This window comes from Lissotriton helveticus, chromosome 1_1 (assembly GCF_964261635.1).
Source record: "Lissotriton helveticus chromosome 1_1, aLisHel1.1, whole genome shotgun sequence".
NCBI classification, from domain to species: Eukaryota; Metazoa; Chordata; class Amphibia; order Caudata; family Salamandridae; genus Lissotriton; species Lissotriton helveticus.
The window spans coordinates 882,473,114-882,489,391 of NC_136057.1; the positions used below are offsets into that span (position 1 = coordinate 882,473,114).

Below are 16,278 nucleotides of genomic sequence, written 5' to 3' on the forward strand. Positions count from 1 at the left end.
CCAAACAGTACTACCATCAGTCTTCCATCATCTTCCAGCCCCTATGTATTGGTGTTAGCAAGGGTTCTGCCACCGCGGGCAAACCAGACAGATCAGTGAATCAGTTTTACCACAAAGCTACTCAATGGTTAGGCAAGAATAGAGGATTCAGTATAGCATATTGCGACAAAAGTTTACTGGTTAGAAGGGTCAGCTGGCTGGATCCTTCCAGGAAAAATATCAAAGGGGATTGTATTGTGATAAAGCTTAAGAACCTAATCTATGTAAGAAACCTGTTGGCCTATCATGGGAATTCTGAACCCAGTCATAGTGGGATTAGTACTTTGCCTCCTGGCAGGGCCGGCCTAAGGCATGTGCAAGCTGTGCACCTGCACAGGGCCGCCAAACCCCAGGGGCCGCCACGTCAATATATATCCTTAGATACATATTTGCATGGCGGCCCCTGGCCGGGATTTGGCGGCCTCGGGCCCCCTACCTACACTCCCTGCTCAGGGCCTCCGTGAGCCTAGAGCCGGCCCTGCTCCTGGTTTCTTTTATAGGCCCCACTTGATGTTCCTGCCATTGGGGTTATTATCTAGGGGCCCAGTCAAATACTTAGAAGAATGCCTGATCACTGAATCTGCTCATAGTGAGCACAAAGCAGTTGTAGCAACAATGGCACTACTGATAAGCAAGAAGCACTGCCCTCAGGTAGCAAATCCCTGCCCGCTATTCATCACCAATGGGCTGACATTAGTCAGGAGGCTACAAAACCTCAGTCAAGTCAAGTCAACTCAAGAATAACTTTATTTGATTGCGGTTACATACAATCATAAAAGCACATAACAACAGGCAATTTTACAATTCATTATAAAATTCAAGATTACATTTAAAATTAATAATATCAGTCCAATGCAGCTTTTAGGACCTCAATACTTAGATCACAATAGATTTCCTTTGCCAGAGTACTTTCTTTAAAAACATTGATATCCTCCATACTCTATGTTCATTATCCAAGAACTGTAGATTAATGAACACCGGGCGACATTGTCTAATCCCCATAGATTTTTAAATTGATATTATCCATACTTTCCTTAATTCACTGTAAACTTTACAAAATAAAAGTACATGTATCGTGGATTGTTCAGGGAGATTATCACAAGGGCAGACTTGTCATTCTAGGGCCCAATCATTCATTTTTGGAAGGCTGACAAGTCTGTGGAAGATCCCCAGCGTGAATCTGTTCAGTAAAAACCTATTGTAGCCCCCTGGAAGGAATTCTAGGTAGGGTTGGATACTGAAAGTAGTTGGAATCAACTGATTATGCTGAACAGATGGCTTGATGATCTCCACCGACGTTCTCAATGTGACCAGCAACAGAAGAGACTCCTTTTTTTAACTCCTTTTTTAACTCCTTTCTCGAGATCGTCTGGATGGTACTCAGGTCAGTGAAATACTCTAAGTGACCTAAATCACACATAAAATCTCTGACATATCTAATCCATGGAATCTTTAGGGCCCCCTCCAATTTCAAACTGTCCATTAAGATGTCCCTGTTTAACTTTGTCTCTGCTTTTAACCAGATTCTATGCCACAGAAGATTTGGCTCAGTTTTAATAAGATCAGCAATGTATGGAAGACCAAACTCTGCATGACAAACATATGAAGATGTACTGTTCGGTACACTCAGAATGTATCTTAAAAAAGAGTTTTCCACCATCTGTAATGGATAGATGTCAGCAAAACACCAAACCCCTGCCCCATCATCACAGTGGAGATATATTTTGCTTTATAAATCTGAATGAGCTCTACTGGTGGTCTCATGTCCAGCTTTTTAGAAAAATTAGCAAGGGCAGTAGTTGTCCTTGAAATTACAATTATTTTTGCTGATACAGCCTTGGCCCATGAGCCATTATGATTAAAGAGTATACCAAGATATGAAAAACTCTTAGTGGCTCCTATCTTCTGGCCTTTCACAAACGTCCCTGTACCTCTGACTGCCACTGCCACACCTCATTATGCAGGTCTTCGAGGTATTGACTCTGAGACCTAAATTGCTCATAAAATTGGAAAAGATGTCTAGCACCCTCTGCAAGCCTATTTGCATGCGTGTAATCAAAACCGCGTCATCCGCGTACAGGAGGCGAGCACAGGACGAACGGTTACCTGGGGGAAATCTTGATTGCCTTTAAGCAGCACCTCACCCAGATAGTTGATATAAAGATTAAAAAGAAAGGGGGCTAGGACACATTCTTACCTTATCCCCCCTGCTTATTGAGAATGGGGCAGAGCGATCACCAGACAGGCCAAATCTTTGCTATAAAGGCGCCTAAGAAAATAAATGATTTTTCATCCACCACCATAAGCTCAACGATCTCCCACAGCTTATCGTGCATCAAGGAATAAAAGGCTGCGGGGAGATCCGCAAACGTTAAAAACAACCTTCTCTTCTTTGTTAGTGTATATTTCCCCACAAAAATAGCAAAATGTACACTCTGGTTGGTCGTCCCTAAGCCCTCACGAAAACTGTATTGAAGGTCGGATAAATCCTTATTATCCTCGGCCCACTCATGTAAGTGTTCTAGGATGATTCGACCAACTACTTTGGTCAGAGAATCCAGTAAAGAAATATGCCTATAAAATCCGGAGTCCTGGCAGTCCCCCTTTTTAAAACTTGGGACGATAATAGATTACACCCAGGTTGCTAAAAAAGGGGCATCACAGCTAGCGATAAGTATATGTGTAATGATTGTCCCCCATAGGTCCATATTTGATTTGAGTAAATCTACAGGGACACCATCCGGCCCTCTGTCCGTTTTTGGAGCCCTTAATATCAGAACACATGGAGCTTTTCCTAAGGTGTCTCGAGGATGAGGAAGTGATGAAGATGGTTGTTCCCTCATTTGAAGCTACCTGCAAATGTATCAAGTCTGCCCTCACTCAGCTAGCACGAATCCAAACAGGTGGTTTCGTGAAGCCTGCTCCCTAGCTCACAGTTACTACAAGTGCTTGGAGCCAAACCCAGAGACCCCAAAGCAGTTGCGGGATCCCATAGGGTTTATGAATCAGCTCTTAAATGTAGACATACATAGATGTCTGTCATAAATTGGGAGAAGCTAATCACTGCGGCCTCTTGCAAAAACTCGAAAGCCTTCTGGGACACTAACCTCTGTTAGGATGTCTAGCAGTCATGTGTCCCTGGTCAGCTGTCATATTCCCAGTGACGTCTGGGTGGCACAATGTTCTCAAATCTATTCTCTCCCTACTTCCAGAAAATATACAGGAGAGTTGATGTTCTTAGTCGCAAATCTCCATAACTTTGAATTAAGTTTTGGAGGCCATTCAGCCAAGCCCAAGTGGGAAGGCAACATGGCTCGACCTCTCCACAGCTTCCCATTGTGCCTGCCCTGAAGAGCTAGGATCCAATTACATTGAGGATTGTAACACATTTGGCCCCATTATGCTGTGGATCTCTAAATGGCAGAATAAGGAAGCTAGATTGAAAAGGCTTGTTATCAATGATTGTCTCTCCTGTGGTAAGGGTCTTAGCATCCCTTGGCCCACCCTGTGTTGAAATATCTTACAAGGAAGGACGAGCTTTATGGACGTCAGATCAAGCCAATAGGCCATTATTACTGTGCCAATTTGGGATAGAAATGTCAGACAGGTAACCCTTGGTCTTGACATGCAGCTCTGTTACCAGGACCAGCAGTCCTCTGTCCAAAGTCTGCTATTGGACCTGATAACAATGAAGTGTGGTTGGTTCTCATTTAATAGTAGACAATTTAATGATATCTTCCTATCTATCTCGGTGAAGCGGGGGAGCATAGTATTCTGTAGCTGTATGATATCTTGCTCTTTATATTCTCAGCATGAGCTGGGTGCCTTTCACATAATTATAAACAGTAAAACTATATGAAAAGATGGTGTTCACCAGTGGCTGTATATTATCAAAGACAAAAATGCTAATAAAAATATCAGAGGCTAAGGTGGGAGTTATGAGACGTGACTGTAGGAAGGGTAACTATCTGCTTATGTTCTTCCTGGCTAAAAATGAGCAACACTGGTTCAGGTCAAAGTCTCTCAAGCCCAGATGGTGAAGGCAAGCTCAGACAATTGCACTGCCACATGTGTTCAATGCTGGTGAGAAATCTGGGAGAATAGTCGTGTCAACAATGTCACCATTTATGTGAATTATGATATAATTCACTGAAGACAAGAAAATTGATTCTGGACCAATAACACAACATAAAATATAATTGAAGGACTTATAGATGTTGTGCTGTAGGATATTGGACTTATGCTGAGAGCAAATACTTATTAGGATTGGAAGGAGTGTTCGAAGGATGGGCCAAACAACGGATAAAGGCATGTCTACCTTAATGAATGGGTAGAAAGTGGCAATTATTTGGTTGACCTATTGGTATAGATTGTAGGAAGTAACTCAAGACTTAATAATACTTTTCTGATAGATAACATCAAGTTGTCAAACCAAGTGTTAAAGTCTCCAAAGGCTATGAAGAGAGAGCGATCAACCACCACTTATGTAATGAGTTCAGCAATCCTATACAGAAATGTAATATAATAACTGGAGCAGCAATAAAGAAGCAGGCACATAAGGTAATGTGATGGACTATGCAATGTGCTGACACTTTTTGCGAGACACTATGGTGCAAGCACAGATGTTCTTAAATACCATATACTGTTTAAAGAGCACTGAAGTTCTCACACCTAACTTGGATGTATGGGTTACAATCATCATCTCATATTTCCAGAATACAAAGAAGGTCCAGTGTTCAGAATCTTGCTTATTTAGTGTTAATCAATAACATAGGACAACATGTTATTGGGTAGGGCATAATGCTTGCAAATGTTATGTTATGTCATGCCTTGTCATGCAATGCCATGCCACGCGAAGCCACGTCTCGCCAGGTCACGTTATGTAATGTTATATTATATTGTTATGTTCGGTTACTTTTGTCTTGTGCTCATACACCGTTAGGTCTCCTGGTGCTAAGAAAAACCTGGCTTATGTTGAAATTTAAATCAAAAGGTTTTGAGTTTTTTCCTAAACTTAAGACGAGAACAAATAGGCCTTAGAAACAGAGGGAGGCTGTTGCAAGACTTTCTAGCCTAGTAGGAAAATAAACAACTTTCCATTTTGGCTTCTGATTGTGGGGAACTATAAATAGGAGAAGATTTGAAGTCTGAGGTAGTCGTACAAAGATGTATGCATGGAGTCCCAGGGAAAGACAATGGAATTGCCTAACGTAAAATCTTATATGGACTAAACACCGAATTTTAAATGGAACCTCTAAGATAACAGTCACTCAGTATAGTTGATAAAGCAGATCAGATTTTCGAGAAAAATAGGGAATTGTTGAAACTAATCTGACAACTTAGTTGTGTATACAGTGAAGCCAATGAATCAGGAATCTACTGATACCCGCATGAAGGAAGGCATGGTAGTATAATTTCGATCTAATAATGGCAATTATTTATAATGCATATTTTCTTTAAAATGCTCTGTCTTTATATGTGGCTTTGAACAAACATTAAAAGATTGACATTTGTTCAGAACTGGGAGAATAACGTTTAAATCATTGTTAATCCTGATTAATCATTTGAATACCTAGAGGAAAAACCCTGATAAAAGGAACTGAGTCCATAGTCTAATAGTGTCACAGTTGGTATAACTCTCTCACTTTCGATGCAGATCACCTTGGACTGGTCACATCGAACTGGGACACAGATTGCAAATATCTTGCTGCAGATGTGTCTATAATGTATTATGACAAATATCAGGTATTCTAAAACAGTAGATGAGAAATCGGGTAAAAAAAATTAACAGAATGAATCATAAAGTGAGTCTTGATAACAACTGTGAATTAAAGGTTTACTGTCAGAGGTAAAAGCCTTGTTCTTAAATTAAAGTATGGGAATATGGTTGCCATTCTTTGTAAATAAATGGAATACATAACTTGCTGTTTTCCAAACTTTCTTAATAATAAATGAATCCTGTAAGTTAACGGGGGCAGTAATCTGCATTACACATGTAGAAATGTGCTCATAGTTTCAGGTACGCAGCCAATCAATTGGCCATGAAAGAAATATTTAGCAATATATATGCATCTTGACCCTGTGACCAAGTTTCAGGTACTGGGACAAAATAATATCCTCGAACCATAGAGTCTACTGACAGATCTTATGGCTGGTATCTAAGTCCCTTTGATAATTACGTTTTTGGAAACGCAGTGATGATTAAAGCAGTAATTTTGTGTTTCAGTGTCACCTGTTTAAAAGGTAAATCTTTTAAGGAAATTGTGCCATGTTAAATCCTTTTACTATGCCCAAAAACAGATAAGTGCAATGATGTCTACTTCAATATCCCTTTTACAAACTAATCTCAACAAGCTGTTGACTGCCAAACTTTTGGCTCACTGTTAGTGCAGGGGGAGACTGTCATTCCCGACATGTCTCTTTCCTCTCACTCCCCTGGCTAACAACCTAGACCCCCCCGACACCAGGTGTATCAAACACAGATTCATTTAGCCAGGACCAGGGCCTTTCCCCCACTTTGAGAGACTTTTATAGCGATGGGGATCTGAGGACACAGTGGTATCATATTGGAAGTATACTCTAACTAAACGGGACACCCACAAGTTCGGCCATGTATTGCATTGAGCCGGAAGGCCTCCAGCTCGCAAAGCCCTGCTGAGGGAGGAAACACCAATCTAAGCTTTATACCGCAACAACATCCATCTTAAAGGAATCTGATGGTTCCACCACTACATCCTGAACTTTACCCACAAAACAAACACGCCTCTATGACTCAATATTGGCCATACACACCTTGAAGGAAACATGGGGGCATATTATCAAGGACGGGCGATCTGATTATCCAAAGAGCCAGGTCTTGAGGATCTTACTGAAGGTGTTCAGGGAGGGGTCGCATCTGATGTCTGCTGGTACCTCGTTCCAGGTCTTGGCTGCAATTTGAGAGAAGGATCTTCTGCCTGCTCTGGCTCTGTGGATGCGTGGGGTTTTAGCCAGTGCGAGGTTGGAAGAGCGGAGATTTCTTTTGGGTATGTGGAAGTTTATTCTGTCATCGAGGTATTTGGGTCCTGCAGAGGATGTGCCTGCTGATTCAGGCATTCAGGGCTGAGGTCCTCCACACGATACACTCCATCACTAGTATCTCACCACTACACAATCCAATCTTGGTCCCCCTGGGAGAGCCAGGGGCAGATTAAGTCTTGCCCATGACGACTCTCCAAATGAGGCTATTCTCTCATGTCCTGCTGGCTGCGCAATTGAGCGTCATCCATATGTGGAAGCAGCCACAGGCATCCTCGGTCTACATGTGGTTGGGGGAAGGTGTCTCGATCTATATCATGCAAAACTGACTGCAACTGTTTGAAAGAGAGTTGCAAAATTCGGCTCTTCTACACCTACATATGGAGATGGCAGAAAGCAGGGGGTTGCACTTGATGATGTTGCAGACTCTGCTGGGTTCAGAGATGTGTGTTAATGACCTCCTAAGACACAGAGGACAGCTCACCATCAGCTGCACATTCGGACTGAATGTCACTGTTCACTATGGGTCTTGTGGGATGGAAGCCGGGGGCACCAAATTCATTGTTCATTGGCACCCATACTGTAGTATTACATGATGATTAAGGTGAAGCTGTAATGGGTGTCATATTTATTCTTTAAAATTCAAAATAAAGTTGTTAAAAAAGATAAAAACTGATCTCAAAATTACAAAAGTTACCATAAACCGTACCTGGCTAATCCCAGGGCTGTGGAGGTTGAGTTAAGTCGACCGTATCATCATGTAGTGTTTGCCAGGACAGAAACCTGTTACTTTTAATACTACATCCCTAGGTTGCAAAGTTTTCTATGAATAATAATCTTGTTATGTCCATTAAAATAATCAGCCACTATTCTCCTTTAAGACTGAAAACATGCACATTCTCTGCCGCTGCTCCTGGAGGATGAGGAGACTTCTTTTTGGCAGGCGCCTGTATCTAAAACTGAATCCCATTGGGGCTTGCTGTCAGTAGGGTTATTTGCAGGCAAAAAATTACATTTGTGATTCTCTGTCACTTTCTCTCTCCTTCTCTGCCCTCACTTTCTATTTCTCTCTGTCATCCCTCTCACTTCCCCTTTTTATCTTTCTCTCTCTCTTTCTTTCTCTCTCATTTTCCCTTCCTCTCTCTTTAATTTTTTCCTTCTCTTTTTCTCTTTGTTTTCCTCTTTCCCACACTAAGCTCTTTCCTTTCCTTATGACTTTGCCTTCAGCTTCTCATTTATATACTGAGTTCACAGTGAGCCTTCAGATGGAATACAACCCAAGCATTTTCCCAGACCAAAGATTCTCACCTGATTGTTCAATGGAGAGAGCAGCGAAGCACTTTGACCTTTTAGAATCTCGCGCCTCACAGCAAAATATTGAAGTTAATTGGAGCTCAGTTAAGAGTAATATATGGTCGGGTCCATACAGTCAAAAGATACAAACAATTTTTACAATATCTAAGACAATTCTCTTTAATACGCATTATAAATCATACAACATGTAAAAATATTAATTTATACAGCATATATTACATTTACTCCTAAATGCAATTTCCCAGTAAAAAAGGTTCATATCCCTATGACTTCATTCTCGGTTGAAAATATTCAATTAACGATTCTCGGAGTGTTCAATGTGTTCATTTTCAAGGGCAGCCATTACAATAATTACATTATCATAGCCTGCGTCTCTTCTTTGGTGAATTGTTCAAATTATTTCAGAAGGAAGCAAGGTTGTGTTCTAATAATGTCCCTTACCAATGTCCATGGAAACAGAAAATTACTACCTGAATCTGTACTGTAAATATACATTCTACTGCACACAGTTAAGGCAATGGCCAAGAAAAGCAGTGTAGCTCAGTGAGTCCCCAACTTTTTAGAACCATGCCTCACTTTTTATTACGACAAACTTTCAAAACACAGCTAGTTTTATTGGACATGAGGTGGGCAATTTTTTAATGTGACTAGAACATTATGTGATTGAGTATTGTTATTTGCAGACAGCACATTTTCCATTGAAATGGCCACTACATTTTCACAGACATACAGTTTTATAGAGAAACTATATTGCACACAAATGATAATGTGCGGAAATAGGGTTTCAGTGAATATTTATCGTTTGTGCATCACCAAGCAAAGTGTCTTGATTTGTTCTGATCTTACTAAATTCTTTGGGGCAAATTTACAATCCCATGCGTCACTTTTGTGCCACCATTGCGGTACTTTTTGTGATGCAGCATAAATAATTCGCCACGCTGTGGCCCATTTACAATGTGATGCATCTAGGGAGATGCATCACGTTGTAAAGCCCTGCGTCACATTATACCTGCTTCAGGTATAATGTATGTAGGATGGGTGTTACCATGCAGGAAAGCATCGTAGAAGTGACGCAGTGAAATCTACAAGAAAAATGACTCATCTAGGGAAATGTGTCACGTTGTAAAGCCCTGTGTCACATTATACCTGGGTCAGGTATAATGTATGTAGGATGGGCGTTCCCACGCAGGAAAGCCTTGTAGAAGTGACGCAGTGAAATCCGCAAGAAAAAATGACATCCTTCAGCTTTCCTTTCACACTTCATGTGTACCCTCAGGGTTGTCACATAATTCACTTTTCTTTCCCTGACTGCAAAGTGAGAGAGTTCATAAAAAACACACATGTTAAAAATAAGCAGAAAGAGAGATAGCCTGACTATTTATCTCTTTCTTTAAAGTGCAACACAACATGTGACAGATAAATACAGAATTTAGGTGCATCTTTATTTATTGGCACCAAAAATCATTCGCGGCCCACAGTTTGGGAAATTCTGGCAAGTGCCCCGGGTGGTAGGACATAGAATGCCTTTCAGTAGTAATATTTCACTATATTTCAGGGATAGTGGAAGTAATATCGCAGACCAGACAATGAAAACATACCTGTTATGAGATTTCAAGATATGGTTAACAAATGGAAGGTTGGTCCATGTGTGAGTTAAGGCAAGCTGTGCTCATCTCATAAGACCCCAATTACATCATGATAATTCTCAATATCATATATCACTGCCGTTCGCTTCCCTATTTCAGCAGACAATTAAGTATAGTTAAGATTGTTTACAAGATATAACTCGCACCCTTTGACCCCCGGGAATGACAGGAAGTGGTGTAAATCAACTATTGTTACCCAAGAAAAGCCACTACATGGGGCAGTATGTCAGAATGTTATATACAGAAATATAATCTGACATAAATATCTCCTCCTACACTCCTATTACAAAATTCCCACTAGCTACAGGTTTTGTTTTATTAAGACCTATGGGGCAATATTTTGATGTCATGGGATTTATGCCAGGGGATGTTCTCGCAATGATGTTCTGGTTCCACCCACTGCAGGGTTTTACAAGCATTTGTTACACAAAACTCGAGATTACACCATTTTAGAGGATGGAAATGATTACTAGGCACAATCAATCACCTAGTATAAATGAATTGCCGTCATAGGGCTTGCAGGCAAAGCCGGCAGGGGTGCTTGTATGCGAGAAGACAGCAGCCATAGTCATTACATTTGCCTTCTCCTAAAGGAAGCCCTTGCTCACATGAGCCCGCTTGCCAAACCTATCATCGAAGCATGGAGAGCTGCTCTAGCGTATCTTCAAACTCTTCGGCCATAAAATGAGTGTCAGTTTCTAAACTGTTGTTTTTTCCTGTTAATGCTGCTGGTGTCTCTTGATAAATCCATATCTCTCTGAAAATGGAAGCAAAGGACTCAGGGTGAAATAGTCTCATCTCTATTAGAAGAGGCAGAGGTTTCTTTCCCCCTTACAGCCAGTGTGAATGATAATGTCTTGTCTTTCAAAGGCTGAATTTACGACATGCTTTTATGCCTCTTTCGCCCTCTTTGCTCCATCAATTATTCATTCGAATAACTTAGATGGCTTACATTCTCCTGGCGCTGTGAGGAACATGTTTCCTTTCTCCAGTTTGTGTTTCAGATGGGGTTGACTTCTGTTTGTTTTAAAGTGATGGCGTGCACTAGAACGGATCTAGGCATGCTGCTGTTGGTATCACACAATAATCTCTGGTCCTTGCTGCAAAGGTGGAATGGAAATTCAGTCTGAAATATTTGCAACCAATAAAACCCACAGGAAAGGACATAAACAAATTTCAGGTCTGATCTGTTGCTTTTTTTTAAATTTTGAATCACTTCTTCATTTAATATTTTAGTTTTCATAGGTTGTTTTGAACAGATACATATTTTTCCTAGATTTTGCACTGTAATTGCACTGAAAGTATGGCAGGCACCCTATACAGCACAGGAGTACCGTCTAGTAAGACGTGTCACAAACCACTTTTCGAAAGTCGATTTCTGAGCACTGATAGATGGTGGATTGTTGGTCTGAGAGGAAATCCCAGGCAAAGAGGAGGATTTAGCGACTCCAAGATGTAAACTCTCCATTTTGCCACCATTAACTCTACCTTACAAGTATGAATGAAATCAAGAAAGGCATTAAGAAGATCCTTGTCCTTGAAGTCCTCTGCAAGCTGACCAGGTAAAATTTACTTTGGCATGGCAACGGATCCTGCGAGCTCAGGGTACCATGCAACCTATCTGAAAGCTGAATACAGGCTTCCAGTCTGATCATTAGATATGATGAGATTGATTCTTCATGCACTTCTCATCCGTAAATCCAACAAGTCAAAAATAAAAATATGCATAAGCTGCAGACATGGAGGGGGCTGCAATGCAAATGCAGCTTACAATATATTCGATGTGAAGGGATACCAAAAACAGTCATTGGCTAAGCTGTGTCATACTACTCTGATTTCTCATCTTCTCTGGTTTAAATTTTCGCTGTGGTCACTGGAAACGTATTAGTTGGGCTATTCTGGACAGACCAACCACAATGTATCATTTAGATTGCGATGGATGGTAGCAGCAGGGTGCTGTCACATTTTTCTGTACTGACATGTCCTCCACTTGCGCTTTATCTCTGTCTGGCCCTTTCATTTATATGATTCATCTGTTTTCACTTTTGTGTTACATTCCTAACCATAACCCTTTTTCTTGTTTGGCCCCCGTTCTGGTCGTGCTGTTGTGTGTATGTTGCCCCCACCTTATCCACCCCTTCTGCCACCCTCATATCTTGCATTCCAACTGGACAATCCACTACCTTGGCTATCGCTTATACAGTTAACGTCCATCTAGCACAGTTTGATGTCCCTCTCCTTCCCTCCACTACATATGTGCAGCGGTCCTCTTCAGTCCTCTCACAGGTAATCTCGCTCCTTCACACTTAACTGTATGATCAGCCTGTACATTCTACAGTTCTCCCAGACTTAAGGGAACACAAAGCCAAATGTTTCTTGCAGGATCTTCTTATTTTCATGCTTGGCTAGCTCCTTTTTATGGTATGTAGCTTTTGTAGGAGAGTGCACCATTTTATCATGGTCACCCCCACTTGTGTCCACTAGTACTGATATTTTTCGACTGATGTGCACTAAGTCCCTGCTAGCCACGCCTCAGTGCTAGTGCTCTTTCCATAAAAACAAAGTGAAATGGTCTAATTCTGTTAGAATTGGCACACACTTTAGCACCCCTGTAAGTCCCTAGTAAATGGCACCACTGGTACATTGGGCATAGGTACTAAAGAAGGACCCAAAGGGCTGCAGCATATATTATGCAGCCTAGGGGACCACCATACAAGTTGCATGCAGACTGCCTTTGCAGGCTGCGTGACATGGTGCAAGCCATGTGTGAAAACTAAACATGGTCCACTGATGGTGTGCCATGACAAAGTTACCACATATCATATGTGTGAGTCACCCCCACTACAGGCATTATAGTCCTAAGGCAGGGTGCATTATATTACACATTAGGGCAAACTTGCATTAGCAGATATGCCCCCATGCTGATTAGTTTAAATACTAGATGGTACAAGTGAACAGGGAAGCCATCTTAAGTATATGTACTGGGCACTGGTCATTATGAGTTCACCAGCTGCACGATGGCTTTAGTGAAACCTATGGTGTTTGTTATAAAATATCTTGTCTTAATAAATCTGTGCTGTTGACAGTACTAGATTTATTATGACATGTATCCAGAGGGAAACTTAGAGTTGCCCCCTGAAAAACCTGCCAGTATCTAGTATGCTGGCTGATTGGTATCACCCAGCCTGCCACCATAGACACATTTCTGACCCCCTGCAGGTGAGAGCCCTTGCCCTCTGAGGTGAGGCTAGAAACAATGCCTGATCTGGAGAAAGGTGTTCACACCTCATCCAGCAGGATTGCTAGTGATTTACATATCAAGGTCACGGACTTCAAACCCCCTACTGCCTATGATATGCGACCCGGCTTCTCCCAGACCCAGGAGATTCGACCCCCTACCCTTAGGCCCATTTGTCATAAGGACAGGTGGGAAATCAGCTATGCAGTAGGCGTGTCGCACCTCTAGGCTAGTCACACCCTTAGGGTGGGCTACCTGATGGTTTCCACGATAAAAGGGTTCAACCATCTTGTTTTTGGTGGAGTTAGCAACCGTGGGACAGAGTTATGTCCACTCCCCACAGGAAGTGGTCATATAGAGGGTATAGTGACCGCAGGGGTAAGTAGCTCATTGGCTACTACCCTTCACTCCACTTAACACCACTGAATTTAGTATTTAGGTGGCCCCCCTAACCACATGAACTCAAATGTGTCTGTCTGAAAGAAGAAGAAGGACAAAGAAGAGACAAAGACATGAGAACTGTGGACCAGCACCTAACTTGGTGTAAAACCATGCCTGACAACAATCACAGACACCAACTCATTCAAAAGGGGAACACAGTCTCCCCAAATCCTTGGAGGTCTGTCCAGCACTTCACTAACCCAGCAACATCTCCCTTGGAGTGGAAGAGCCACTTCCCTGCACCAGAAGGCCCAAGTCCACCTGTCAACCGCCAGGCCCACAGATGAAGCAGCACTCCAAAATAGGTCTTCATTGCTCCAGGAGGCCCTGTCAATCTCCAAGTTCTGGGATGGCAGGGCCCCAGGAGCCGCTCAGCATCAACACCTGAGGTACAGCAGCTAGTTGCAAACACCAAGGCTTGTTTGTGTTCATTTCAGAACACCGCCAATGCCAAAACTTACCTATACATCAAGGAACTTCTAGAGAGGCCAGCTTCACACCGAGAGTGGCCCTACTGTGTTTCTTTTCCCTCTTCTACAGGTACACCAAGAACTGGTAGGGCCTCTTACTCACCGACCCACGGACAAAGTACCTCTTCACCTGAGGTCCCCTGCCTGGGCTCACTTAAAGCAACAGTGTCTCTATGATCCTAAGACCCTCAAGAGCCAATCCTCCCCCCATGGGTCCTGATGAAGTGCTATACCAGTCCCCTGTGCAGCCTTTTTCTTGCAGGTACTTTTCCACATTGACTTTAGTATGTAGCGTTTGAGGCTACCAGCGCGTAAAGCACCTCTGCACCCGGACACCCCAGGGCAGGTAAACTTGAACTGTTGGTGCTTTCTTGGACCTTGGCTCCTACTTACTTCAAGCCCAGAAGAACAGTCCTGTAAGTCGTCTGTAAGTGTACATATGCAGTGAATGTTTCTCCCATTATATAACATTACCGCGTTCAAGGCTCATGCCAAAAATCTGACAGCTGTCATGTCTACTTTTTCTACTGTAAAATTTGATAATGTCTAAAGTACTTACCTGATTCCGGTAATCTTGGTGTCTAAAATTCTATCAAAATCTTTGTTTTTTCTGAATTGGTCTTGAGTTTCTTCTTGAGTGTGCGTCTCATTTATCGACTCTGGGCCCGATTATGACTTTTGACACAACAGGCGGGTGGTACGCCACTGCCCTACTCCTGCTGTGCAAAAGTCGTGGTCGGGCAGCCCGCCAGTTAGCGGGCTGGTTTTTGGCGTTCTCACTGCTGTGCCTCTAAAAAGGGGCACCGCAATGGGAATGCTAAAAACAGTTTCTGCGCAACATGGACTGTAAAGTACATGCTGTGCAGGAACTGGTGTCCATTCAAACAGGGGGACACATGTTGTGCCCCCCTGTGTGTATCCACATGGCATGAGACACCAGGGGGCCCTGTAGGGCCACCTTTGTTTCCTCTTTGCCACAGATTTTATGGTGGTGGAACCTCCATGAAAACCTTGGTGGAGAGGAAACTCGAAATATGCTTGGCGGGGGTCCAGCCAAGCATATTGCAGCCTCAGGACCACCGTGCCACCGCCAGGCTACAATGGTTCCTTGGCAGCGGCAGTCTCATGGCAGTCCGACCTCCCACGTCTTAATGGGGCAGTCAGATCAATGGTGCAGCAGTGTCTGGACCACCACCGCTGCACCACCACGAGTCTGGCAGTCTTCGGACTGCCAGGCTCGTAATCTGGAACTCTGTATGTACAACAAATGCTTAACACTACCCTCTAATAAGCCTAAGCTGCTCACCCACACTACCGCAAAGAGGGCATTTGGGATTATTAATTGAACCCCTGTAAACCAATAAGGGTTGACTGGACTTCCTACGTAGTGCACCTCATTTTGGTACACTACATTAAAAAACAGATTCCTATAGCTTTCATGCATTCCTCTCTTCCCTCCCTTTTGCAGTATATTTCCCTAACTATCCTCTTATGTGATCTTCCTCTTACAGACCAAGCTTCCCTACCAAGCAATGATCTTCTAGTGACCTCTCATCACATGTTATGCTAGAATAATATATACAGTGTAAAGACACATAATCGTGCCGAGGGGCTTGGTCTCCTAAGGCAGAATTTGCAGCTCTCTAGGACGCCAAACAATACATAGAGAAGTTAACTACTGAGTTATGTTTAGTGTTTGTATGACGTTAAGACAAGAACCTAGCATACCAAGGGCTTGAAGGTAGGCCACACTCATTCCAGCTTCCAGGAGTTGAAAATCATGACTGCCAAATGCACTTCATGTAGCTTGTCATGCAATTTAAAAACCAGACAGGCCAGGACATGAACCCATGTACAAGTTAGTTTTGGCACTAAAGGACTTTTTAGGTCGAGCCTAGAGCAGCACATTCGCTGCTTGCTCGACTTTTAGTAAGGGGGTTTTCGAAGTGCTACCAAAGGCTTTTGCTGGCCTCAAGCTTGCGTGCACGTACGCATGCTGGCGTGCAGCCACCATTTGGATAATTAACTTTTGCGCATGTCTTGGCCCCCAATGTGCTCCTCATTTCTTTTGGCTTCACTCTGCCATCTGGCTTTCCTCGGGCCCCCCACCGCC

General features: G+C 42.7%; 1 protein-coding gene across 1 annotated transcript in view; it reads right to left on the reverse strand.

The window, feature by feature from the left end:
• The window catches only part of TAFA2 (TAFA chemokine like family member 2), a 1,231,988-nt gene that overhangs the window by 720,092 nt on the left and 495,618 nt on the right, over positions 1–16,278 (reverse strand). The gene's annotated exons all lie outside the window — the stretch shown is intronic.